Here is a 25,441-nt window from a genome sequence, read left to right as displayed (position 1 = left end):
CCTCCCTCCACCTCACTTGATTCCTCTCTCTGGCCTGTTGATATAAGCTGAAGCTGAGTCTGTTCCATCCTCAGAGCCCCAGATGCCTAGTTGTCTATTACCAGAACTCTAGTAGCCTGCTAAGCAAGGTGGAGTCTCAAGGGACAAAACTATGTGAATTTCAGTTTCTAGCCTGTGAGTGAGAACCCTTCATGATATTGGAGGAAGCAACTGTTGGTTTTTTTCCTATAGTTTTTCTGGGAGAATGTATACAGTATGTGGCCCTTTCTTTTATATGTTCCTCCCAGGGATGCCTCCCTCCCAACATTTTCATGTTTTTTATTTTTTCTCTCTATGTCAGAGTCCATCTGAGGCATGCATACAAGAGAATTGTTTTGGATGGGAGGAGCATATTCCTTAGATGCTTGGGCCACCTAGTCCTTGTTGATGCTGCTCTATTGGTCTCAACATCTTTTGTCTTTTCATCCTGTCTTTAAAGTTCATCTCAGATATGCCAGGGAGGCATTTTCAGGTCTTTGCCTCCCTCTGCAGATAGAATGGATACTTGAGACCCTCATACTCTTCACTGTGTCTCTGTCAAAGCCCCTCCCAACTAGCTGAATCTTGAACTTTTCTATTTGCTTCTCCAAGAGGCCTAGAATGCCAATGAGCAAGACTCATGCAAGCTCACAAGGTGCTTATTGAATGCACACTACCTACTCCTCCCCCCTCCCCCAGGCCCAAGAGTAGAACTGGGTATTTTTTGGTTCAAGTGACCGTAAATACCCACTTTACAGCAGTGAACTAGGCACAGGAAAGTCTGGGATTAAGAAACATGCTAACTTCATGTACGCACTTTGTGTGAGGAATGGATTTTTTTATGAATCAGCAAGGTCCCATTCTGAAGGGCAGTGGGCATGTCTTATACATATTATTGGCATTTTGTAGGTCTTACCACTTATGCTTATAACTGGCTTAGTCGTTGGGATGGTGTTACATGTATAAAGTCAAATTAATACCTAAAGGGGGGACTTTTCACTGCGCAAGTGCAGAAAACCAGGAAGGGCCATCTGAACCACTAGCTGAGGAGCCATTGGCAGCTGGTGGCCTCTGGGGAGGTGGAGATTCGGGTTTCTTTAAGGGTATGGCTTTGCACCTGTGAGTATATGGAAAACATGAATGGAATGAGTATAAAAATGATAAAACATGATAAAAAGGAATAATAAAAAGTGTGGGGCTGGCTTGAAGTTGGGAGGGAGTGGGAGAGTGGATCTTGGAGAAGTTAGGGGAAAGAGAGGATGGTGAATATGGTCAAAATGTATTGTATATATGCATGACATTCTCAAGTAATAAAAACATTCTATCAGAAAACTTAGATCCATGACTTGAAGTCCAGAAATATTTCTTACATTTAGAGGTTTTTTTTGAATAGGGATATTTTTACCATCTTATTTATTGTATCAAATAAACCAAGCACTATGACCAAAAAAAACAAAACAAAACAAAACAAAAAAACAAAAAAAACAAAAAAACAAAACAAAAAACAACAACAAAAAAAACAACAAAAAACAAAAAAAACTAACCAAGAAACTAACTTGAGTGTACATAGACACAGAAAGAAATTTTCTTTTAAGATTTGTAAAACAAAATAAAGATGGTATTCTTTTTTGGGGACAATCTGAGTCAGAGAACCAGTCAACAGCAAAGAAGAAAAGCCTTGTCCCTTCTCTCGTCTCTGTTCTCAGTGGGTACAGAGCAGAGATGGCAGGGTTTCTGACTTCTGCAGCATTGCCTGTCCCCTGGGTTCCTGTGCCCACAATTTCCAAAGCACAGACAACTACAGAAGCTTTACATGATTTCCAGGTAAGGCCCTTACATCTCCAATTACAGATGCATTTGAGCACTTAAGCCTGAATGTGTCACACTAAGTAGTTCTTAGCTGTAGTCATTGACACCAGAAAATAAATAACTTTGTGCTTGTGTGTGTGTGTGTGTGTGTGTGTGTGTGTGTGTGTGTGTGTGTGTGTGTGTGTGTGTAAGGTCTTAAACAGATCCTCATTGTTTAGGGGTATTGATGACTCATCATCAAACAATTGTACTTTGCAAGAGAGACACCAGGGCTGAGCAAAAAGTTAGCTATCTCCAAAACTTTGATGTCATAGACAGATGTTGAGATAGCAAAGGCATCCTGAAATATTTGGCATTACCACACACCTTTCCTACGTCAAGCTTATTAATTGTGTCTATAATATTCTCATTTTGGAGGACCTGAGTTTGATAGGTTCTATAAATTTCTTTTTATCTTTTCAAGGCAGGGTTGCTTTTGTAGCCTTGGCTATCCTGGACACACTTTGTAGATCAGGCTAGCCTTGAACTCACAGAAATCCACCTGCTTCTGCCTCCCCGAGTGCTGGGATTACAGGCATGAGGCACCATGTCTGTCTTATAAATTATTTTTAATATTAATATATTCTTTGGGGCTTTAATTTGCATTGACCTTCTCTTCCCTCTTCCACCACCTCCCTTTTTGTCAACTTGACACGGCTAGGGTTTTCTGGGAGGAAAGAACTTCAACTGAAAAGATGTCTCCATCAGATTGTCCTTAGGCATGACTGAGGGTTATTTTCCTGATTAATAACTAATGTAAGATGAGCCAGCCTATTGGCAGTGCTACTTCCGGGGCAGTTGATCCTGGTTTGTATAAGAAATCAGGCTGGCTGGAAAGTGATTGTACAAACCTTGAATCCAGCACTTGGGAGGCAGAGGCAGGCAGATCTCTGTGAGTTCGAGGCCAGCCTGGTTTACAGAGTGAGTTCCAATACAGCCAGGGCTACAACAGAGAAACCCTGTCTCAGGAAAAAAAAAAAAAGGAATCTGGCTGAGTAAGGTATGGAAAGCAAATAGTAAGCAATGTTCCTTCATCGCTTTTGCCTCAGCCCTTCCCTCTGGGTTCCTGCCTTAAGTTCCCACCTTGGCTTCCCTCTACACAGTGTGACACAGTATATGAAAGTCAAAGAACCCTCTCCTCCCACGTGGCTTTTGTCTTGGTTTTTAGCATAGCAATAGAAGCCCAAACTAAGATACTTTGCCCTTCTCTTCCTTCTCCATGTCTCTTTGCTCTGTGCTGGGGATGGAACCCGGGACCTCAACTTAACATTCTAAATTACACATTAATGACATATGATTTTGAGTTATTTTCTGGCATTAGGCAGAATGAAAAACAGAGAAGTACATGCCTGAAGTTTGAAGGGTTCCCCCGACCGGGCACAGGAAATGAGTCATTTTGTAGATAGATCTGTTTAAGTACAAACTATTCCTGCAGACAATTATACATACACTTGCTTACACATGCAAACATACACAAGTCATTATTGATCAAGCTCATAAAGGTTCATTTCTAAACTGTATGGCTATTATGAATAGTAAAGTTTATGACTCAATAGTCTTTCTGAGTACTGGCTGTATGAGGAATGCCCACGAGGCAGTAGTCTTCAGAGGGCGGGCAGCCATGCTGTCTAGTGATGTAGTTTAGCATTTACCTTGGTGATAGCACGTCTCCATTTGGGATGCATAACACATAGGAAGCCCCAGTTTCCACACCAGCTACCGACGTGCAGCAACCCACTGGACCATCAAAAGGGCCAAGGGTCATTGTTACCATTTCTAGTTTTCTGAATGAGGAAAGAGAGGCCAAGAGAGGCAGAGACTGTGCTCGATGGTGCTTTGTTGTTAATGGAAGAGCAAGGGTGCAGACCCAGGCCTCCCAACTTCCTGAATCAGAAATCTTGATTAGCTATCCTACTGTGTCTATGAATATGCACTCTTGTGTGTGCTGAAGATCAAATGTGGATTAATCTCTACCAACGAGGTAGAGTTGTCACCAAATTAATTACTGGAGGCCTTATTTACACACCACAGCATGTCAACTGGTGATATTTGTTGGAATGACGATTTCCTCCATGTTTTCCAGTCAGCCGTTGCTGCCCCTCACACAGGATCAGTCTGAATTTCACATCTGGGTGGATTGCTCTTGTGTTTCTTAGCAATGGTGGGGTCGCAGTCAACATTTCTGTAGAATGACACTTCTGTTGGAGACTCATTCATGAAGGTGGTCACAGTGACATTTTGCTCACAGTGCTGCTGTTGGCCAACTTTGGTCCTTGGCTGGACTGTCTGCATCCCCAGTGATTTACGAATCCAGAGCGAAGAGCAGGAAAACATAAAATTTATTCGTCCACAATTTGAGGCATGGGCTTCCCTAGCATTTCAGAGCCCTCCATTTCTGTGATGGGCTTTGATTCAATCCAGCCTGAATGAAAGACATTTCATCACCCCAGAATGCATTTCTTTATTTGCCTTGGATCTATGATTCTGTCAGTATTGAGAGAAAAGAAAAATCAATGCTGCACTATAAACCCCGGGCCGCCTCTGGCCAACGTGGTCAGCATGGTGTGAGCAAAGGAAATGGCAGGGGAAAAAATTGACCGCTCAGCAAGAGTGTGGCCAGTAACGGACACAGCTCAGGGCTAATAACAGCTTGCAATTACACATGGAAAAGCCAGAGCGTGTAGGGCACTTGGTGCGAGGGGGATGTAATACAATTTATTGAACTACCAGTTAGAGTTCTGTAGCTTCTCAATAAAAGAGAGTGTTGGACCCGCACTCCTTAAAATATGGACTTGTATAGTGCCAGCCGGTGTAGGGGATTTTGGAGAACTGTAAATCGGAAGACAATGTCTTGAAATCAGATGTCTACCAGTCAGTCTGGGCGTACACTCTGTTTTGGCATCTGCAGATCTGTCCGTCTCCACAGCATTCCAGTCCAGGATCAATGGCTAACTGTATGGGAAAGCCGAGTTGGGACAGCGAGTGGAACAAATAGATACACAACATAGGTGTTTTGAAGTGAAATGTGCAGGTTACTGGCTTTGCTGAACACCTGACCAGCGCCCCCTTCTTAATCATCCTTTCCTTGTCTGTTTTCCCAACCCCGTCTCTGCAGGGCTCCTTTCCCACTGCTTCTAACTCAGAGTGTTCCAGAGAAGCAAGGTACAGAATGGACAATGTATTCTGACTAGCCACTGGGGTCCCCTGAAGAAATAAAAGGGAAGTAGATTTGAGTGCCAGCCTGCTGAATCCAGACTTTCTGGCTCAGGTGGGATTCATTGTCAGTGGACATTGAATTCCTCAGCAGGAGACATTGAGGACTAGTTGTGGAAAAATGCCCAGGGCTTGGCACCTGTGTTTCTGTTTTCTTTATTAAGAAAGTTAAAGAATTTTTAAATTAATTCTCTGATTATTTCATACAATATACTTAGATTATATTTACCATGTCCCTCAACTGCCTAAAGAAAACTGGCTCCCTTTCCCAGAAGTTGTCAATTGCCAATGGCGCCTCAGCTCCTCAACCACCAGCGGGATGTGATGTGTATCTCCTGGCTCCATGCTGGGATAGTGGTTGACTACAGTGGATCAGTGTTTTCCAGTCGAACCAGGGCTGTGGAACATATGAACGAACTTGCAGTGGCCGTGACAGCATTCACAACCTGGGTAAGCCCAAGGCAGACATTTTAAAAAACTCTGATATTAATGTCTTTAATTTAATAAGCCAAATATACTTACAAATTATAAAAATGATTAATTAATAAAAGTACAAAAATAATTTCAGGAGATGCAAAACTAGGAAACAAGTCCACTGGAGACATTACCACTCTACTAAGGACTCAACAGTCTATGCGGCTGTGGTACTCCATGTGTATTAGTGGGTGGACAGGTGACTGTTGATAGATTCTGCACCTCCTCTTGGTAGACTCATGTTTGGAAGCAGGGTTCTCTGGGAATTTCTTCTTCTTCTCTTTCTTCTTCTTCTCCTCTTTCTTTCTCCTCTCTTTTCCTCCTCTTCCTCCTCCTTCTTCTTCTTCTTCTTTTCTCTCTCTCTCTCTCTCTCTCTCTCTCTCTCTCTCTCTCTCTCTCTCTCTCTCTCTCTCTGGTTTTTTTGAGACAGGATCTCTCTGTGTTAGCCTTGGCTGTCCTGGACCTGCTTTGTAGACCAGGCTGGCCTTGAACTCCTTTCTCTTGTTCTTAAGCTAGGCCTTTCCTATTCCTTCAAATCCAAAATATTGACTGAAATTCAACTATAAATATAAAGCCATATAGTGTTTGCAGTAGACAATCCTATACACTGCAGCTTCTTTGTCTCGAGAACCAGTGACTATGTATTTACCATCAACTGAGATGTCACGGCTAAGTACTGAAGAGGATTCCTTGGACTGGGTCACACAGTATGGTGGCAGGCGTGGCAGATGCTGAGGAGGTGGCCCTGTCTAATACCCATGAACCACCCACCACAATAAACAAACTTTAGGAACAGCACACAGCTCTTGTGGAGACACAGCAGGTACTTAACAGGTTTGTTCAACAGCATTGCTTCCATGTTGCTGCATTCTAGGCTTACAGAGAGCCATTTCCCAGCGGGAGCTTCTTATGAAGTTCCTCTCTTCCATGTTCTCTGATCTCACAAGGTGTCTCTGGAATCTTAGCTCTGCTTTCTGGGGGTCGACAGAGTAGGTCTTGGGGGCTTCTCAGAACAGCTCTGTAGCTGCTGGTCACCTGCTGATATAAGGCTGTGCTGGGTCCTAGGGTTTTCTTTAAAATTGTTTTATTTTATTTTATTTCATGTATTTTTTGGGGGGAGGTTCTCCAAGGATTATTTGCTATCATAAAATCAGCTTAATGTGTTATATTGGCAGATATGTACATATACCTGCCTAGCATGGCAGAATATTTTTATAGCATGATGATCTCGAGACATAAAATATTTGATAAAATACATCTAATCTAGATTTCTTATATTTCTTTCTTAATTTTAATCCTTATTGAAAATAGATTTTTTTCATACCATATTTTCTTATCATGGTTTTCTCTGTCCTGGGTGCTCACAGATCTTCCTCACCTTGCTGCCTCCTAAATTTACAGCCTTTCTCTCTCTCTCATTAGATAAGAAGCAGGCAACACAAACAAACAAACAAACAAACAAACAACAAACTAACCAGGATATGACAAAACAAACAGAAAAAAAGAATCAAAGAAAAAGCACAAGCAACACACACACACACAGACACACACATACACACACACACACACACATATACACACACAGAGAACCCATAAAAACATAAAGTCAGAAACAATGATATATAATATACAAACAAAAGACTTGTAAGGTTAAGAAAAACCATTCAAAACAGTATGAGACAAAAAATCCTCCAAAAATACCACTGAGTTTGCTTTATATTGACCTTCTACGGCTGGTTGTATTTTTTATTTTTAACTTAGCATAGAAATAAATAGGTTCCTTTTGACACTTTCAGAGTTTTAAAACTCACGTTTGTTTGTTTGTTTGTGTACCTGCTACAGCATGTATGTGAGGCCAGAGGACACACAGGAAGCTGATTTTCTCTTTTTACTGTGTGGGTCCTGGGCATTGAACTTGGGTTGTCAGTCTTGGTGGTAAAGGCCTTCACTTGATGAGCCCTCTGTCTGGCCCCTAGAGGTGTTTTCTTGCATCTGTTGTCTCAGCTGAACCTCTCCTGTCACCTCTTCCCCATCTCTGTGCGCCTGCCTTGTGTCCTTCCACTCCTATTCCCCCTTCTGGTTTCATAACAGAGCAGGGGTGGGTGGTAGGGTTGAGTGGTAGGAGTGGGGGTAGGGGTGGGGGTAGGGTGGGTGGTAGGGGTGGGGGTAGGGGTGGGGATAGGGTGGGTGGTAGGGGTGGGGGTAGGGTGGGAGGTAGGGGTGAGGGTAGGGGTGGGGGTAGGGTGGGTGGTAGGGTAGGGGTAGGGGTGGGGGTAGGGGTGGGGGTAGGGGTGGGGGAGGCCACCCTTTAAACATTCTTGCTCTAGAGATCTAGAATTTAAATTGCTGCTGAGTCCAGGGGGAATAGAACCATGTGCCCCACTGATTACACAGGGGCAGTTGGTCCTGAGGCTGTGCTGAGTGAATCACTTAGTTTGGAGCATTTACTAAATGCACAGGATGGGCTCGGACACAAGGCAAAATGTCAGCTCTGGGTTGAGGGTAGGCACCAGGGAGTTGGCAAAGGGCCATCTTTGAACTCCACATTTGCTCTGGGTGATTAAAGGCAGAATGAAATTAATGGAACAAAAACTAGGTGACCTGTGAGCTCTCTGCCCTCCTTGCAGCAAAGTCAAATAGGGTGGGAAGAAGGGATTGGAAAAGGGGAAAGGGGAGGGAAGTTGGGCTCTCAGCCCAGGCCTAGATATCTCTCCTCTCCTCTTCTCTTTCTCTCTCTCCTTCCTTCATTCCTTCGTTCCTCTCTCTTTCTCCTCTCTCTCCTCCTTCCTCTCTCTCTCCTTCCCCCTCTCTCTCCTTCCTCTCTCTCTCTCCTTCCATCCCTCTCTCTCCTTTCTCTCTCTCTCTTTCCTTCCTCTCCTTCCCCTATCCTCCCCCCTCTCCCTCCACCCCTCTCCCTCCTCCTTTCTCTCTGTTATGCCTTGCTGTCCTCCAAGTTAGACTCTAGACTCTCCTCTCCGTCCTGTCTGGCGCAGTCAATCTTCCCCAAACACACAGGCTTTCCAGTTTTGATTTTTGCCTCATGGGGCACGCACATGTGCAAGTGCAAACACACACACACACACACACACACACACACACACACACACACACACACTCATGTGCACGAACCCTCACACACAGCTGCAGACCTGGAGGTGTTAGCCACTCTGCAGCTGCTGTCCTTCCCACATTAATCTATAGGATCAATGGACATTTCATTAGAGTAATCAAGTGCGGATGCCTCCTGCATTTATATTCTGTCCCCCCACCTCGCCACTCTCACAGGCTAATTGGTCCTACAGCCAAGAGTACATGGATATTTCTCCCTATAGATGAGTGTCAAGAACATTTTTTTTTTACCGCTGGTTGAAACACCTATCGATACAGCGTGTGTATAAAAGCCTTTGCCCATCAAAGCCACAGGGCTGTTGATAATAATACATTATTCTTTCTTGGTTCTGATGTGGGGCTTCGTTCGCTTCCTTTCCTCGCTTACACCTTAGCACACATCCACACACCATTTATGCTGTCTCATCTGAAGAATTAACCAGTCCTGGCTTGCCTTTGTTTTAATGTTTAGCCCTAGAAATACAGCCCGTGCGCCCCCTGGCATGCACACACTGTATATGGTGTTTATTCTGAGACAGAGGCAGCTTCTGTAAGAACCAGAGGGGTGGGATGTGTGCTGGGGTTGGGGTTGGGGGTGGGGCACATCTTTCAATTCTGTTTATTCCTATCTCCCCATTAGATGTACTTTTTTCTTCCGAGGACCACGTGTCTGGTGAAGGATACACACAACATCTTTGTTCTGAGCAGACTTTCCGTGACTGTGGTTTGATAAAGCAAACAAAGGATCTCCTGCATCCCTCCTCAACAAACACGTGGCCAGGCATAGCGATGGCCAGTGGCTCCCAGGACAAGAAAGGTCACGCACAGAAGTCTCAGCTCTAAAATACATGCAGGGCCGGGGCTGTGCCTGAGCTCACTAGTGTGCCTCCCTCCCCCGCAACATCCTGAGTGGGCCCCCAACCACATCTTAGCAAGGTGTGGCCAAGAACATTCTGGGAATAGTAAAGAAGGGTACATGAAAAATGTCAGGCTCTGTGGGTGGCTAGGGTTAGGAAGTGGCTCTCTTTTCTGATTGTTAGCTAGCTGTGCAACTGAGGAAGAGAATGTGGGTGCCCAGAGGATAATGGGCTCTTTTAAACTCTGAGAGTAAACTGAAGGTAAATTGAGGTGCAGTGGGGACAGGGGAAGAACAGAGCCAGAAGCCTGGGCTTTGCACCTGTTTCATTTACCATCTTCTCAGAGTCAGATGTGCTCTTAAGCTCTGTGGCTGGCCTACTCACAGAGTCCCCTCCCTTGGCTTCTGGAAAGGTTGATGGTTTCCTTTTGCTAGCCCCTGCGACCCTCTGTCTGAGGCCATCTGTGTCAGGAGGAGTGCGCTCTGTTGCCCCACAGGCAGGCCAGAAGTATTGAGGAGCTAATGCCCAGCTTGACTGGTTCCAGTCACCATATCCTAGAAGGCCCCAGGGAGGCCGGGACTCACGTTTCCTCAGGAGTCCATTTTGAATAGAATTTTTTTTCCCTCTCTGTCTCCCTCCCTCCTCACCACTGTTTCATGACAGCATCTCCCAAATGAGCCACCTGTACTTTGGTCTTCGTCTGAGAAGGCATCCAGCAAAACTTAGTAGAAAATAGTTAAAATGCAGTCATGCAACCATGCGTGCATGCATGCATGCGTGCATGTGTGCATGCATGCATCCATCCATTCTTGTTGATTGGTGGCTCACTGTGCTGGAGTCAGTGCAAGATGTTGAGCTGGAAAGTGTTATCTTACCTGTCCTACATCTGTCTGCAACAGGCAGAGCTCCTGTCTGTGTGCATGCACGTGTGTGTGAATGAATGTGTGAGTGTCCATGAATGTGTATGCATGTGCATATGTTGCATGTGTGTGTGAGCACGCTGTATGCATATATGTATGAATGTGTGTACATGAGTGCATACATGTGTGTGAGCATGTGTGTGAATACACGTGTGCATGTGTGTGCGATTGTATGTGTATGTTGTATGTGTGTGCTTGTTTGTGAGCTGTACATATGTGCATTTGTATATGTGTGTGCATGTGAGTGTATGTGTATATCCATGTGTACCTTTCATGTGAGCACGCTGTGTATATATGTGTGAATGTGTGTACATAAGTGTACATATTTGTGCGAACTTGCGTGTGAATATGTGTGCATGTGTGTAATTGTATGTGTATGCTGTATGTGTGTGCATGTATGTGAGTTGTACATGTGTGTATTTTGTGCATGTGTGTGCACGTGCATGTGTGTGCATGTATGTGAGTGGATATGTGAGCATGTGTACTTTTCATGTAAGTGTGCTGTGCATATGTGTGTATGTGTGCCTACGTGTGTGGGTATACATGCTTTCCAGTCTATATACCTCTGGGCTAGTCTTAGTGATGCCCTAAACTCAGGTGGACTTACAGGCAATTGTGAACTGCCTAATGTGGGAACTGGGAGCTGAACTCAAGTCCTCTGGAAGAGCAACAAATGCTCCTAACCATCAAATCATCATCTCTCCAGTCCCTTTGGTGTAACTTTTTTTTTTTACAAGACACTTTGTCTATGTAGATGCCAGTATTTCACAAATAAAAGAGGAGGAGGTTATGTAACTGGCCTGTGATGTCTTGTTAGCAGAGAAATATACAGCCATCTGGTGTAGATGGACATCTCTAGTATATGTGGTTTTGTCCTCTTGTACAGAAATTTCAGCCTTGGCTCTCTCTGAGTTCAGATAATTTATTTCACTGTAGAATCTATTATGTCCAAGGAAGCAGAAGATAAAATCCAGCAGCATTTGATTTGTACACTGAATATTCAAAGGCTTGACTCTGGCACTACCAATTCCTTTTTCCTATTTAGGGTGACGAACTGAGAGTTCATACAAGTGACATCCATCACTGGGACCTCTCATGCATGGAAAAATGGAGACAAATCTGGGCTAAAGTCTCAGCCATGATTTCAAAAATCCTCTGTCCCTAGCAAAGGTGATGCTGGAGTGAGGTGGATTGATGTCCTGGAAAGTGATGAGGGACATCGGGGCCGCTTCACACATCGGAGCTGGTGCCCTCCGCTCTGACCTGCAGGGCGCCAGCTCACAGTGTGAGGGGCTCGGTCTCTACATCCATCAACTTCTCTGATTTTCATTTGAAGCTGACAAGGTGATGTGGGCAACTGTCCAGACGGCTTAGGACAGAGACCATCAAGTCATTCCACATGGGCCACCAGACAGCACCTAGAGGTAATGGCCTTCTGTCAATAGTGTCCCAGCCTGGATTCAAATCAGTGACTTAGGGGTGAAGGGCTCCGGATCCTATTATTAAGTGCCCTGAGCTGTCTAGGGCTGAGACCTGTCCTCACCACACTTAATGACAGAACTTAAGGGGATGCTCTTGCTCTTTTCTTTTCTCTCTCTTTCTTCTTTTTCTTTTGATTTGTTTAAAACCTGAATCCAAGTTTGGATCAAATGGAAGATGGATCTGGCACCTGGTGGAAAAGATCAGTTAATGTGCTTTAGCTGAGTATATGGAAGGTTGAAACATAACATACATCCTTATTTCTTTCCTTCTTCCCTTCTTCCCTCCGTCCCTATACCTCTGTGTCTCTTTCCTTCCCTCTCTTCCTTCTTCCTTCTTTTTTCTATCATTTATATATCATCAATATTGTCTATCTATACCTCCTTCTTCATTCCTTCCTTCCTCTTTCTCAGTACTGCATTCTTTCTGAGCTGAGTATAAGTACGTATCATTTGAATAAATTTATTCTCTTAAGGTTGAACTCACGAACCCCAGGCTTGTCTAAGCCTGTTTTTAGGGGCGGACTATGGTCTCAGAACAGGACATGCCGATGACCAAGAACAAAGAGTTAATCAGTCCTTCCAGAGTGAGACCCAGAGGTGCTCAGGGTGTGCAGGTGGGAGGGCAGACAGAACCTGCAGCTCGGAGCCCCGTGGGGCTGAAGGTGAAGGGCCCAGCGCGGCACGTGTTTGTTCTCACCATTAGCTGTAATGAAACCCGTGCCTTGCAACCAAAATGCTTGCTAAAGGTCACAGGATCCATTTCTCTTGCTAGCAGCTAGCCTTTTTCTTCTCCCCTGCCCGTTTGAATCTTAACCTTGTAACTAACGACATGATCTTAAAAAATAAATGAACAATTCAGCCAGGACTGCTTGCAAATTAAGACAAAATAACTAGAAAAGCCATGATTCTCTCTTAAAGACTAGAAACTAGGTCAGTAATAATGTTTTAAGCTGCGCATTAGGGCTCTGTAACCCTTTGTTCTTAAACTGTACAATCCCTTTAAGCTGAGAGTTTCAAAGCCTTTCTGAGACAGACTCCACGGCCTTCTGCAAGGTTCCTCATGGTAAATGTGTGGTAACAAACACCTTCTTTTTGGATGAGTTTGGGGGAGGTGAAGGATGAAAGCTGCTCTCTCTGTCTTTCCTCCTTATTTCCCCAGGACCATGTTTTCACAGGGCTCCTGGATCAAATATGATGGTGGAGATCATTTCTAGCCTTTTGCACGGCTGCATCTAGGAAGCTGCAGCCATAAGGCGATGGGCCCCAGCACAGGTCAGGGTGAGTGGTGACCTCCCTCAGAGCAGACCGTTCAGCAGTGCTGGAAAGGCTGGCATGACCTGACATTCTTCCGTGACCAAGCTTTAAAATATGTGCAGAGCTTTATCTCTTTAGCATTGATCCCTGTTAAAAGATAACCAAACCTGAGAGAGATGTCATATTTTAGTGTCAATGAATGGTGCACAAAAATGGAATTGGAGGAGTGAAGTAGACAGAGTAAGAACGGAGAAGAATCAGACAAGGAATGAGCACGGCTGTCTGGGTACCAGTGGGGCAGATGAGGGCTCTGTGACCTCCTTTGACAAAAGAGAATTGTCACTTACTTTTCAATTTTGTCACCCCAAACTCCCTAGACTGGCATCCCAAGGTTATGTGGATCCCGGTTAACTACATAGTTACATCTAGACCATTTCTGTGAGCTCACCTACCCACTGATTTGCCTCTTAGTTAATGACGTAGCCTTCATGTGAACTGCTTGGCTAAAACAGCCTTTTCTGCAATGAGTAAAGATAGGGCCTTAAAGAGTTGAAGACTGAACTGCCATGCCCAGTGGCCCCCAAGACAGAGAGGGACTACTATTTTGCCATAGGGTACTCAGAAGGCATTAGTGGCAAGAAGCCGTCTGTAGGTGGGTCTGGTTGAGGATATTTGTATAAGGTAGTCCCTACAGCAGGATGCACTGACTTGGCTTTCTGCCACCTCTGTTTATGTAGCATGTACAGTCACAAAGCACACGGGCTTCGCTGTCTTACTTCAGCCGCATGGCTTTCCCATAGGGCATCTGGAGAGATTTTAGGAACATAAGAGTAGGATTGTCTCTTTCTTGCTTGCTTTGTTTCCTCATAAAGGGACCGGATCTATGTGTTCAGAGCCAAATGGATGTAATTAGGTGAGGCATCGCTTTCTCCCTGTGTCTGAGCAAATATGTTCTGCAGTATACCAATTTCTCAAGGGCAGTGGGCTGGGACGGCCAGTCATTGCTGGGGGATGGCTGCTGACCTTCAGGCCAGGCCGACTTTAATTTGCACAACACTGCTGGTCCCAGGAGGCTTTTCAGGCCAGGCCACACAATCAACACAAACTAGCAGCCTCCCCGTTACCCAGCTGCCCTCAGCCACCGGCCTGCAGGACACAGACACGTAGCTAACTAGACATTGCTGCCGCCCAGATTTTGGAAGTGTGAATGGGGAAATTAAACTCCATTTGAATCTAGGCTGATAGGCAGAAGCCAAGAAGCCTTAGTAGCTCACTGGTGTCTCTTTCCAACTGCATTATTTAGCAGGAGTCAAGAGGCAGCGGCATCTGCTTTTCGTTCTAATTGCACACCCAGAGCCCTTCTTTCAGAACAAGACGCTTAAAGGAAACTTGGGAAATAGATTCTAATTGTTCAGATTGTCTAAGAAGGAACCAGTGACTCAAAGCAGTAGTTTACCTTGGGATTGCAGACTGTTGGCCCTGCAGTCTCCTGTCTTCTCTAGGCTGAGACTGAAGTGGGGAAGGGCCTAGCAGACATCACAGATCTCTTAATGGCCGGGTGGGGTTGCTACGAGAAGGTACAGTTGATTGCAGCACAATGAATAAAAATGAGGAAGGAGGCAGAGGAGAAAAAGAGACAACAGACAAACACACAAACAAACAAAACACCCCAAGGCCCCAAAACAACAGCCTGATTGATTGGATGGGGTGAGTTGAATTTTATGGGTATATGCTCTTGGATTTCTTTGAGTGTAAAAATGTCCAAACATTCTGGGACTGAAATTTTGTTTCCAACTAGAGAAAATTAAAGGGAGATAGCAAGTGAAGACAGTTGTAGCTTGGGGGCTCATTTAAGCCACATAAGTGCTCAGGGAACTTAAATGTCAGGCATTAAAAACTCTGCTTGTGTGCCAGGGAGCTTGCATTGTTCTCTGTGTAAGTGTGAGGACACGAGTTTGATTCCCCAAAAATCATATCCAAAAAGTAGGGCAAGACAGAGTGTTTTTATAATCCCAGAGCTGGGGAGGCAGAAACAAGAGGATCCATGGAGCTGCTGGCCAGCCTTTCTAGCCTGGTCAAGTCTCAGAAAACAAGGTGGACGGTACGTGAGGAACAACACGTTAGGTTGACCCCTGACCTCTACTAGCATGTGCACATGTACACCATGAAAACACACACACACACACACACACACACACACACACACAGACACACACCCTAAAGAACACATCATAACTGTCACTTAAATTCAATTCTAATGAAGTATTTGCTACCACACGCACATGTTGTTAGGTGAGAATTTGAGAAAAAGAATTCTCTTCAATGCCCATCATATGTAGTAAATGGCAGGGGTGTTAGTGAAAGGAAAAATCGTATATGATTTTTGAATGAGGTGGTGTCAAGCTTGATTTGGGGTAGCACTGGTTGCCCTACTTTCCCCAAAAATGCTGAAGAAAAAAACCATGCCTAATTATGCTTATGGGTCTATCTAGTGTCAGACATCAAGAATTTTGGAGGCATCTTCGCCTTTGCTCTTTATGATGGCAACCCTGGGTAACTGGGCATATGTTCTTGTCTGGGAGTCTCTTACAGACTATTAGCTCACTTGGCTCTCACAACAGTCTTATGGGAGAAGAGCTGCTGAGCCCATTACACAGATGAGGAAGATGAAGGGCAGAGAGGTGAGAGAGCTTGTAGCATTTAATGATGGGTCAGGGATTCAGACTTGAGGGGTCCATCTCTGGGGTGCACTCTGATGGTGTTTGTATCACAGGCAGGATGTGCTCACTGAACGTTTCTTCATGAAAGAGTCAGCAAAACCTAGTGTAGACCTTTGATTTAGTCTATTAGAATATACTATGAATACCTGTTTTCACATTCCAGGCATGATTTTAAAAAATTGTTCAATTTTCCCTTTCTTCTTAGTTTTCTTACTTTTGACTTCATGTCCCTTGACAGTTGATGCATTTTATAAAATATATAGAATGAATTTCAATTAGAAATCAGTGCTATTCCAAACATGACTTCGGTAGAAAATAAAGAACAAGAGACAGAGGAGAGCAGATTGATCTTAGAGTTTTATAGCAAGTTATATTTATTCACCCAAGTCAACAATGAACATCCTAGGAGGTAAAAAAAATACATTTTGCTATACATCTTTGGGGTCTGGCCCAGTGTTCCCAGGTTCTTGGCCTCTTATAGAAAATGAAATCATATGATGGTCCTATCTTTAGACTTTTGAGAAACTTCCATGCTGATTCCCATAGTGGCTACCCCAGTTCACAGTCTCAATGGGATTGCATTTGTGTGATATCATAAACCAAACAAGACGATGAAATAGTTATTGCTTGTATATTACTGAAAAAGAAACTGAAAGTTAAGAGTTAGGTGATTTATCTGAGTATCAGAACTCAGCTAGAGTTGGTGGCTGCAAAGTTCAAAGGTGATTGTGCCAACCACGGGGCAGCATGCTCTGTGCAGAAGAAATAAAGCCAACCACCACAGACTGGGGAGAGTCCTCCTCGAATCTATTTATATTTCTCATCAAGGTATCCTCCATGGGGAGAGGGGTGTCTCTTGTATTTTGAATAAGGTAAATTGAAGGAGCGTTCGGGTGAGGAGTCTTCTTACCTTCAATGTGTTTCCCATAGTTTCTCCAGTCTAAAACTGCAGAAAAGGTGTTAAGAGGAAGAAAGGAAAACCCAGAGGCAGCTAAACATTTCCTGTATGCTTTGCAACTAGGCACTGGGACCCACTCTACATTGTCACATGAGACACAAATTCAGGCACATTCAAGACTCAGGTCTGTGTATACTCACTCTTGGACCTCAGCATCATTCCTGCTTTGAAGGGTCCAACTCTACAACATCCCAATCTCCCAAGGTATGAGTCAGTTGTGGTCTTTCTAAAATTTCCTTTGCCATACAGGTATGTAAATAAAACCATCACACATGGTTTCCCATCTCCCTTAATCACTGTGCAAGGGGATAGCTGGATGCCATGGGTATGGTAGCCATGGAAACCAGTAGCTGTTCCTACAGAGGTTTCCAGGTCAATAGGAAGTTTCTGTGAAAGCTCATGCAAGTCTGCAGAAGACGTGGCTTGTCATGCCCTGGCTTCTCTCTGTCCTTCAGACAAGAACATCAAGTTTTTGCCCTTGATTACAACTTTCCCAAGAAAGGCAATGACACCCACACCCATATAGTTGCAGGAAACAAATACATGTTTAAAATGCACTGGGGGATGTGTGAGACACATCTAAAGCTGGCCTTATGGCTGTCAGAGAAAAACATTTTTGAAGGAAGATTCTAGAAAGAGGAATAGAAAAGCCACTTCATTTTCTTCCCATTTCCTTAGACCCAGTCTTTGCCTTCCAAAAGGGTATTTGTGAATGGAAAAGATGAGCGTGCTTGTAACCTGGGACCTTCTAAGAGGCTCTTCAGGGGCCTGGTTAGGAGCAAATGGATCTGGTCCCTTTCATCTGCTTTGACTTCCCTTGTTCTGCTGTGAGTGTGAGGGGCTGCGGATGCACTAATAGCAAGAGGGCACTGTTCTTGGAGACATGAGAACCAGGCCTGCACCTTAATGCAAATACACTCAGGGCACAAGCCACATCTAAAAAGCAGCCTCAGATAATAAAAACCTTTCATAGAAGGTTTCTGGAGAAAACACACAATGGAGGAGGGAACATATTACTTGTTTTCTTTTTAAAAATCCTCTTAAGAACCTGTGATCAACATCCATTTCAGTTCTGAAGTGGCCACAGCTTTATGTAAAGCCTATGGGATGAACAGTTAGTCCCCAATTCCTGGCTCGGTGCTCACTGCCATTTAATTTTTACATGATCGGGGTGGAGGGGATAGCACCAAGGGAGACAAGACTTGGGTCTGGGAGGTGATGAAGTGTGAAATTTGTAGGCTCACTTTGTCTTCCTAGGCAGAGGGCTGGCATGGCTCTCTTTCTTTCCCAATCATGGAGTATCTCCCTGACTCATTCTGTATAAACGTGACTATATACATGTCTAACGCAGACACACAATGGGCTACTTTCCAACTGATACTAGATATATGACAGGTAAATTCTAGAACTCCCCTCTTGGGTCTTCTCCTCACCTCCATAGCATCAGGGTATGAATGGCTAGTGGGTTATAGGAAGTTAAAGGGAATGCATATGGGTACTTGACTTTAGGCAGCTGACGTGTGATCCAGAGTGCTGATGTGGACTTAGAATTGTCCTCTCTTCTTTGGATTGTGAAAGAGCAATAGCCTCGTAGGTGAACGGATTTTCTATTTTTCCTCTCAACCCCTTCATTGCACCCAAAGAAATAAAGTGCACAAATGCATTCTCATTGCACTAAAAAGAAAAAATCCATCAGGGTCCTTTACCCAGCATTGTTAGCACTCCAGCCTAGTTTCTAGTGATGGCAGGGTCAGCAGCACCTGCTCTTCCTCCTCCTCCTTTTCTTCCTCCTTCTCCATCAATGGAGCATCAGTTTCCCCAAGAGGTCATTCTCTCATCTACCCCAGAACTCCAGTAGATAGATACTCTGTGGATTCTCTCTATCCCATTTTCTGGTCCTAGTGAACTTAAGTCAACTGTTCTTTGTTGTTATTTTACTGACATGTTATTCACGTTTTTACTAAAGACAAATAATTCTCAACCTTCCAGCTAAGTTGGGGTTGCCTGCACCCTGCAACATACTTTGTTTCTTCTCCTAGTCTCAGTCAAAGTGACTAGATCAGGTCCTTTCCTAGTGGACCAGAGGACAGGCGCCACTACCGTGTCATCTCTAGTAGCTGGCACACCAGGAAGCACCCAGCAAGCATTTGCTGACTTTGTATGTGGCTGGCCATAGAGGCATCATCTAAGATGTTTTCCTGCTGATATGGGAATCAGCTACCAGGCTGGGCTCCTTTTCGCTCTTGGAGCTCGCCTGGGGCATATGGCAGGGTTGACTTGATGAGCCATCAAAAAGTGGCATCTTTTAATACCATTTTGCATTGTAGATTTCTATGTCAGCAGAAAATCGGGATGGAAAGCAGACAGTGCAGTCAAATGTACGATTTGGTACAGCATAGGAGAATAACACGTCCACTCCATTTAATTTACTGAATTTGTCCCTTAAAAAAAAACTCCCTGAATTCAGGCAATCCAGTTTGTGCAGCCCCAGTGCGACAGGGATCAATATCTGGCTTCTGAGAGATGAGACGGTACATACTGCAGATTCAGAACTAAAAATCCATATGGCCGCCTGTGATTCAGGACAGCGCTGTAGGGCTGCGAGCCACAGAGAGAAAGATCCCTACCCTGCCGGGCAGGAATGAGAAACGGGAGAGAAGGTAGCTTTCCCATGCATTATCTTGAAACTGGGAAACTGCAGCCAACGAGTTAGCTATGAGACAGGTTTTGTTAATCCTAGGATTACGATCATGATTTCCTTGCATTTTCTCAGACATGCATCTTTTATAGAAACCTTTGGGATGTATACAGATTTTTTTTTGTCACTGTGAACACACAGAATATACAGAATTTATCTAGGTTTTAGACTACAGCTTTGCTATTTCTGTCATATAGATTCTAAGAAAGGGCATCGCTGAGTTAAAAATATGAAAATAAAACCACGTTAGGCTCTTCATGTGCGGTAACAAAATGGTAACTCACTTTATATAATTTAATGGGCCATTTTTGATATTTGGTTTCCCTGTTAATTTATTAAAAATACGTTTGTCAACAAAGTTCTGAAATGCTGTTCTATAGCTTTTGTTCTTATTAATTTTCTGTATATTCAATATTTTCCTTGGCTTGCAAAAAGGGTTTCTTCTTATTTTAGAGATTGTTCTTTGATAATTTCAAGCATGTACATCATGCACTCTGATCCCACTCTCCACTGCTCCCTCTTATCTCACCCCGACCCTTGCCACCCTTTCTGCCTTATAAGACCTCTTCCCCCTTTCATGCCTTTTCATTGTTTTGTGTCCCACTTGGTTTAACCGTGGCCATCTGAGTGAACATGGAGCTATCCACTGGAACACGGGGGGACTTACCATCGGCTGCACCTCTGAAGGTAATGGCTCCCCATCTCCAAATAACCATCCACCCAATATTTCCTGATGACACTGACTAGGTCATGTCAAGAAGACAATCTTTCACAGACTTCCTTCTCATCTCCCAGCTCTTATATTCCTTCTGTTCTCTTTCCCGTGATGCTCCCTGAGCCTCGGAAGAGGTGGTGCTGATGTTTAGGGGTGATCACTCTACACTCACTCATGCTCAACATCTTGAGCCGCTGTGAGTTTCTCTATTCAACCATTCACTGAAAAGAGAGCTTCTTTGATTAAGTCGGAGAGTAGAATTTACCTTCAGCTATGCGCATAAATATTTAGGAGATAGGGTGACAACATACATATTTGGCAGAACAAGGAGTAAACTCCTTTCTAGGACTTGAGGCTTTTGATGGTGCTCAGTACCACCATGAACTGCATCCTGCAGAGCAGGCTTTACATCCCATCACATTACACTTAGTTAGTCTCATAACAATTAAGTCACTGTTGCACCAGCAGGCACCCCTTACCTGGTAGTCAATACTGTAGCATGTCAGGGACGCATATGGATAAGACCACTAGTGACTTTTCTGCGTAGAAGCTTCTGGCATGCTTAAAGCTAGTCATAGAAAGGCAGTGCTAGGCATACTCCCAGCTCAAGATCTCAGTGTCCTGAAGCCGAGGCCATGTGGTGTTTTTAGCAATAGGGTCTCATTTTAATAGGCAAGCAAAAGCAGAATCAGGAGCTTGTGTTGTTTGGGAAGCGATGTCACTAGGATGTGCTTGACCAATGACCCATAGGAATTCCCTCCCCCCCCCTTTTTTTTTTTTTTTTACCACCAGCACTTAGATCTTTGGTAGCTCATGGCTTCTAGGATTGGCAGTCCACCCATGGAGGTTTTCTTTGAATACTGCTTCAGAAAAGGTTGTCTGAGAAGAAAAGGAGGACTATGGAAATGTATTGCTAAGTGACTCTTCCTGAGAATTATGGTGAATTTTTCCCTTCCCAGCACCCACACGGGAGTGATAGTAGGTATTCACCGACAGAGCCAATGAGGATACTTGATGAGGCCTGACAAACCCTTGACCTCCGTCTACTATGAGCTGACCAAGAAAAGTGGAAATTACAAGGAGAGTGTATTAGCCATGGGCAAACACTGGAGGCTTGGGCTTGTCCTATTTTGGGGTTCTAGGGAAGGATAAATGCAAAAAAGAATGGTGAGGGCAAAGGGTGGGGAAGCAACTCCAGTTCAGCCAGATGGACCGGTGGCCAAGCGTGGATGGACGATGGTCCTGGGACTGAGGATGGTGAAAGGATGGAGCATAACCACCTGGGCACTATGAGGAGGACATTGCAAAGATGCCCTCACCGAGCCTGGCGTCTGTTGGGAGTCTGCCCAGGACCATCCACTGCTGAAGCTCTGACCTCAAAGCCAACAATGGCCGAATTGATTTCAGTGAAAATAGAACGTGGAAATGGAGCTTGTGCATTAAATGCTACCAGATATCTGGAAGGAAGCTGAAAAATTCATGTCACTGTGGTAATACCTCAAATTAGCAGATGTCAAAAAAGTGGAGGGTAACCTAAATTTGTCATTGTTTTCCTTTGGGAACTGTGTGTGTGTGTGTGTGTGTGTGTGTGTGTGTGTGTGTGTGTGTGTGTGTGTGCTTTTCAGTTTAGTTTAGTTTTTTGTTATTCCTGCATTGTGTTTTTCCCCCTCTTCATCTTGACAAATCTTTTTGTAGGAAAATAGCCGGTGAGTGTAAAAGGCTCTCATTGTGGCGAGCACTGACATCCAGCACCTCAATATTTAATTGGTACAGTTCCTGTTAATGTTTTATTCATGCTCACCCTCAGACAGGGTATGAGGACATTGATAATTGCATAATTTTCCCTCTGTGTAAATTTGTACACCCTGGTTTGCTTCTGTCTGGGATAAAACTTGTTCCTTTTTTTTTTTTTTTAGCTTTCTTAAAAATTAAATTTATTTTTAAAAAAATTATTCACTTTACATCCTGATAGTAACCCCCTCCCTCTCTCCTCTTGGTCCCGCCTCTCTCCTTCTTTCCCTCCTCCCTCTCCTCTAGTCCTCAGAAAGGGGGAGCCTGACTATTGGGATGTCCTCTGTGGCTTGGCATCAGTGTCCCCTCAGGGGGAAGTGATTGAAGAGCAGGCCACGGAGTCCATGGCAGAGGCAGCCCCTGCTCCCCTTACTGGGGGACCCACATGGAGACTGAGTTGTCTATTGGCTACATCTGAGCTGGGGGCCTAGGTCCTCTTCGTGCCTGGTCCTTGGTCCTTTTCCACAGGCCCCCCATTGACCCAGATTTGTTGGCTCTGTTAATTTTCTTATTGAGGTTCTGTCCTCTCTGGGTCCTTCTATCCCCTAACTCTTCCATGAGATTCCCTGTGCTCTGTCCAGAGTTTGGCTGGGACTCTCAGCATCTGCTTTGATCCCCTGCTTCATGGAGTCCTTCAGAGGACAATTTTATGATAGGCTCTGGTCCCATTAGCTCTCCTTAACAACTTCCAGTGTCTGTTCTATTTGCCCTTCTGAATGAGCATTAAGCATCCTCCCTAGGGTCCTCCTTGTTACTTAGCTTGTTTAGGTCTGTGGATTGTAGCATGGTTATCCTGTATTATGTGGCTAACATCTGCTTATGAGTGAGAATATACCATGCATATCCTTCTGGGTCTGGAGCTTGTTATTTCCTTTCTTTCCTGTTTTTCCCCCAACTTTCTAGTTTGGGTTCATGTCTCAGAATTAAGGTTGAGGGACCATTGGGCATCACTCATCTGTGGGGTGGTTTCTGTATCCTCCCACTGTTTCTATCATAGAGAGCCTTTCCAAGCTTAGCTGGTGCCCTAAGTAGGAATTATATTGTTCCTTCAATATAGGATGGGAATGGAGGGAAATGCTTTCATTTGAACAGCTCAGCGGAAATGCTTTATATAGTAAGACAGGCTACATCTAACGTGTCATTTTCTGATAAGTGAAATGAAAATCAGAATTCTTCACAGTGTTGATTCAGAGGCCTACTTCTGGTAATTCCAAGTCCATTTGCCTTGGAATGATGCCCCCCAGGGATATAGATATTTTTCAAAGAACGGATATTTTGTGACTATAAATAGAAATCAAATTATGTCCTTTTTTGTAGTAAAATTTCCATAGATTGTGAAAAATTTAAGATATATGATCATGATTCCCTTATAACCCTAACAAGAATCCAGTCTGTCAGTGTTCTTGCACCTTAGGGCATTCTTATTTACACGGACATAGATTTACTATTATTAAATAGTAGGTTGTTTACTAACTGTTTTTTTTTTTTTTTTTTTAAATCATAAACCTACTGGCCTTTGCTTGGCTTTTGTCTTTTGTTTTAATGTGCATTTAGCTTAACTCTAGTTTCTCTCATGAGCTCTGTGATATGAAGTTTCTAAAATCCACTCTTCATTTCTTAATTGTCTCCTCTCTGTTCCCTCAGTGGGAGTGTTCTTAGTGCAGCTCAGGTGGTCTTCTGTCTTTTTCTTTTTTCTTTGTCTACCTCTGAGAGTTTCCTCTTTTCCTTGACCTCTATAAATATCCCATGCCTCTTCAGAATTTCCTGTTGGGTTTTCTATCCACTCTCACTTTAACTTATCTCAAGGCTGTTGCCCTCTGCTCTAACGTGATGTCGCTGGCCAGGGCCATCCTCATTTGTTTGGTCTCCTAGGTTTTAATGCTCCTATTAGCTCTGGCTTCACTCTTTCCACAGTTCTTCTGTATCTAGCCAATCATCTTTGTTTTCCTTCTATTTCTAGCCATTTTCTTCAAATCTTCCCCATCCCTCTCAAGCTCAGAACTTCTCCATGTGTTCTCGGAAGACCACGTAGCTGGACTGTAGCAGTCACACAACAGCATCCACTGAGAAACATGCGTGTCTCTCCCTGCAACAGGACTCTTTCTTTCCTCTCAAAGCCAGACAGAAACTTGGATTTTGTGTTCTCTGCCTATGGAACTTCCATAAAACGTTGTGGAGATGACAAACAATTAAGTCTTCAGATGACCTTCAGCTGATTCTATTTTCAAATACCACTGTCCATTGCAGATAATTATTTCTGTCATGGGGTGGGGAGTAGAAGGGTATGGCTGAACTGGGGTGGTAGAAGTGGTTCAAGCTACATAGGAAGGAATCTCTTTAGAGGATTTCTTCTTAGACAGGCAAATGTGGCGCTTTGTATGCTTTGCATGGTTGGAGACATTGCTTTGATCCGTTCAGTGGATTTATGATGGATGAGACTGAGTGACAGGTTGAGCAAACCTTAGGAGCTATTGCCTGGGGACTTTAGGTCTTCTGGGCAGTACATGGATTTAGATAACAAGCTCTCAGCTGTGAAGGCTTCAGAGACCTTTCCTGAGCACACTGCTTACCACAGCGCCACAGGACTCAGGACACTGAACTAGGGCTTAGGCTCAGACTTGACACAGAGACTTCAGAATTTAGAGCTTCATGTTAATTCGAAGCCTCTTTTGTCTCTTGTTCAAAGGGTCTGAAGGTACATTGTTAACTATTCACGTTTGACAAACATCTCAGTTCCATTTAGGAATCCAGAATCCTTCTTTACGGATACCTCACCATCTGTCAGAGTAGGACCTCTGAATCTTCTGCTACGGCCCTAGTGGACAATCTGGAGGAACGTATGTACTCTGTCCACGTAAATGGTCTTAAATGAATGCAAACTCCTACAGGATATGATCATAAGATGTAGTGGCCACAATCTTAGAAGACAAACGATGTTGTGATAATGTATATGATTTCTTATCGGTTATTAATAAGAAACACTGGTGTGTTCGATAAGTCCTTCAGTTCAGCATAGTGATGAGCATCAACCTTTTCATGATTCTGATTCTGTGTAGTTATAACATGGCATGGAAATATCAATGATCTTTTCTTTTAGCAGCAGTGAGGGATGCATCTCAGTGGTAGAAAGCTTGCCTAGCTTGAAGAATTCTTGCCCACAAGACCCTGGGATCCACTAGAAGCACTGTCCCCTCAAAATGTTTTAAGAAAATATCTGACTTCTAATAACAATATCCATCAAATACACTGTGATGATTTTTGTGGCTTGTTTATCATCACTTGTGTAAAGAAAATTCTGAATTTCAATGATAGGTTATAGAAAATTACAACTTTTCCCAAAGCAAGCTTCCAGGATCCATGAACTCTACCCATGGGCTATTTGAAAA

The sequence above is a fragment of the Acomys russatus genome, chromosome 32, assembly GCF_903995435.1.
Source record: "Acomys russatus chromosome 32, mAcoRus1.1, whole genome shotgun sequence".
Classification (NCBI taxonomy): domain Eukaryota; kingdom Metazoa; phylum Chordata; class Mammalia; order Rodentia; family Muridae; genus Acomys; species Acomys russatus.
Note: the sequence above shows the minus strand (reverse complement) of the source record.